A 3,465-nucleotide genomic window follows, 5' to 3' on the forward strand; every position below is an offset into this window, starting at 1 on the left:
TTTGAGGAAAATATGGGGAGATGGATAAAGATATATGTGAGATGTTTGGGGCATCTATACTATGTAAGCTATCAAGAGAATGATGTGAGAAACATTTAAGAAAGATCTTTATGAAAGTTTGATAAACATGGTAATTTGAATCCCCTTTGGTGAATTCTGAGACCACATCTATAGTGCTAATTACAATTGTTTTAACATTTTTCTTGGTGTTCAGAATGTTTCTTTGAATGTTATCTTGTGACAAGTCTGGGTCTTGAGGTAATTAGCTTCATAGAGGTTACAAAAAATTTATTAGAAAACCCTGACAAACACTTGCATTAAGCGCTCACCTGCAAGGGGGTGATAGCAAAGATGTTCTATTCAAAAACTTCTGGAATGATTGTATCTGGTTCCTTGTGAATATAAGGGCATTATGAACCATGAATGGGACTCTTGCACCCAGGAACTTCGACCCTCACTAAATGTTATATCATTGATACAAGCAACTGGTATGTTTCAAATGATTACCTTAATGTCAAGATTAGTGTAGCCAGGACACTTCTACTGGAAGGCTAATGAACACACACAAAAAAAGAAAGATAGAAGCAACTTGATTTAGGAGAAAGAGCTGAATCTTTGGAGTCAGTCAAACCTGAATTTGTGTCTGGGCTTATTAGTTTAACTATATGACATTGGACCAATTATTCAAGATTTCTGTGTGTCAATTTCACTCTCTGTAAAATGGTGGAAAGGGCACTACTTCACAGTGTTATGATGAGTGGTTAAAAATCACTGTTTGGTGAACAGCAGGTACTTAATACACATTAAAGCCTTTTCTCTTCACCCCCACTTCCTAGATGCCAAAGTTTGGAGAATGAGAAAATAAGACTTTGAATAGGCGATGGGTGATGAGAATGGAGAATGTTCCTAGTGTTCACCGAAAATTAATATCGACAGGTGTTTTGTCACCGAAAAGGATTTATTTGGGGGGCAGCAGGGTAGGGTTGCAACCTACTATGAGCAGATATGGCAAGTCACATGCACACTTTGCCTGGCATGCCAAGATGGAGAGGTATTTAATCAAGGGAAGGGGAAGTTAGGACCATAGAGGCTTACTATAAGCATAGAGTTCTTCCTGTAGAGTTTTCACATACTCTTGCAATTACTTATGAGACTTCCATAGCTCTACTTCCTCCCATAGACCCTCCAAATTGATTGTGTTTTCTTTTCTTTCCTCTCTCTCTCTCTCTCTCTCTCTCTCTCTCTCTCTCTCTCTCTCTCTTCTACTGCTTTAGTCAATGAAGGGAAACTTTATTGAGGCCCCAGGGCCACAGGGATTTGGCAGAAAGTCACTCTGTAGGCCCAAGAGGTGATAAAGGGGCCTTATTTAACCCTCTTGGGGTGCAGGTTAGTGGTGTGGCCACACTTCTCATGGCAGTTGGCAGTGCAGGGGTGCAAGCACGACACTTGGGGCAGATCATCTTGTTGCAATGGTACTTCTGGGTGAGCTGGCTGGGGGAGGGCTCAATGATGCCAGCCCATAAGCGAAGCACAAAGTACAGGGTGGACTCTTCTGAATGCTGTAGTCTAAGAGACTACAGAAACTTTCCAGCTGTTTGTCCACAAAAAATAAGATCCTGCTAGTCAGACAGCAAGACCTCCTCATCCTTAGCTTTAACTGCCTCATTGGTGCCACTGGGCTCAATCGCAAGGGTTGAGGGTCTTGCCAGTCAGGGTCTTCACAAGGATCTGCATGTCTGCATCTGCTGGAGAGGCTGCTCCGCCACCTCACTGAGAAGAAAGAGGACCTGACTGTGTTTTCTTGGAGTTTCTTAGTCTTTATCACTGGAGACAAGAATAAACAAGGACTGTGTGAGGGTGGTGATCATGACATTTGCTGAGAAGGACATGGGAAGAGCACAAGGTAAAGTTGCATGCCTTATGCATAGACTGCTGGATCCTTCATGGACTTGCTCCTATGACCTCTCCAGCTTCATCTTTTATGCAATAATCCCTATCTCTGAATTTCACCTATAGTAGCCCTCTCTTAGTTCCTTGAATATTCAATTCTTCTTCCTACATCTCTCTCCTACTGGGCCTTTCCATATTCTGGCCTCTGGCTAGAATGCTTTCCCCACCTATACACACTTTACTGTTAATTCCCATTCACTCATTATATGTTAGCTCAAATGTCAGGCAAGCCTTCCTTGAAACCCTCAACCAAATCAGACCTGTTACATGCTCTGAAAATAATCTGCGATTTTCTTTTTGATCAGTAATCATGACTTGGAATTATATGTTACTTGTGTGATTATTTGTTTAATGTCCATATTCCCCAGTTGGCCTTGTTTGTGTTGCTCATCATTGTATCTTTAACATCTGGGGCATAAAAGGTCTTTAGTAAATACTTTTTGAATGAGTGAATGAGTACATGTTTTCTGTGGGGACTAAAAGTCAATCTTCTCATTCAAAGATCTCCCCAGTAGGCCCTCTGGAGAAGCAATTACAGATTGGTGTGAACCACCTAATGTCCCAAATCTCCAGCCTGGAGGCAGTGCCCATTGCCATGTTCTTTGCAGGCTGAGGGTTGACAGAGAGCTCCTTAGTGGTCCTTTTTATATCACCCAGCTGTGTGTTATATGTAAAACAGTTCTCAAGAACTAGAAGGGAATTAAGGTTCCTTTTCCAAGTGCTTGACCTGAGTGCTTTACATGAAGGTATCAAAATCTCTGCATAACCAACAAAAGAAAAAAGCAAACAAAATATAACCAGAGACATTGAAATTAAGAACAATGTAACAATAGCCAGAGGGGAGAGGGGAGGGGAAAGAGTTTTCAGGAACTACCATAAAGGACACATGGACAAAACCAAATGGGAGGGAGAAGCAAAGGAGGGAGGCAAGGGTGGGTTTGGATGGGGTGCAGGGGGAGTGGTGGGGGGGAATGCAGACAACTGTAACTATACAACAATAAAACAATTTAAAAAGATCTCTGCTTAAATGCTTGCTTCTTTAAGCAAGGGCTCTCTCTGCTGACATAAGCCAGTAAGTATGGCACTGTAGAAGTAAAGCCAGAAGCCCTTACTTAACCCTTTTGCTGTTTTCCAACTTGTAAAGGACTGCCGTGTAAAGGACTCTTATTCTGTTGATCCCACAGAGAAGGTCTAGAGCCAGTTTACAGAATGGCAGACAGTAGTAATTCAAATAAAAAATTATCAGAACTGTTCCAAGATTCAATGGATGGCACTGTAAAGAAACAAGTTCCGCCCTGGCTGGCGTAGCTCAGTGGATTGAGCGCGGGCTGGGAACCAAAGTGTCCCAGGTTCTATTCCCAGCCAGGGTACATTCCTGGGTTGTAGGCCATAACCCCCAGCAACCACACATGGATGTCTCTCTCTCTCTCTCTTCTCTCTTCTCTCTTCTCTCTTCTCTCCCTCTCCCTCCCTCCCTCCCTTCCCTCTCTAAAAATAAATAAATAAAATCTTTAA

General features: G+C 42.3%; 1 pseudogene; it reads right to left on the reverse strand.

The window, feature by feature from the left end:
• Positions 1-1,362: 1,362 nt before the first annotated feature.
• On the reverse strand, positions 1,363-1,771 carry LOC114505266 (annotated as a pseudogene).
• Between the last annotated feature and the right edge of the window lie 1,694 nt (positions 1,772-3,465).

This window comes from Phyllostomus discolor, chromosome X (genome assembly GCF_004126475.2).
Source record: "Phyllostomus discolor isolate MPI-MPIP mPhyDis1 chromosome X, mPhyDis1.pri.v3, whole genome shotgun sequence".
NCBI lineage: Eukaryota > Metazoa > Chordata > Mammalia > Chiroptera > Phyllostomidae > Phyllostomus > Phyllostomus discolor.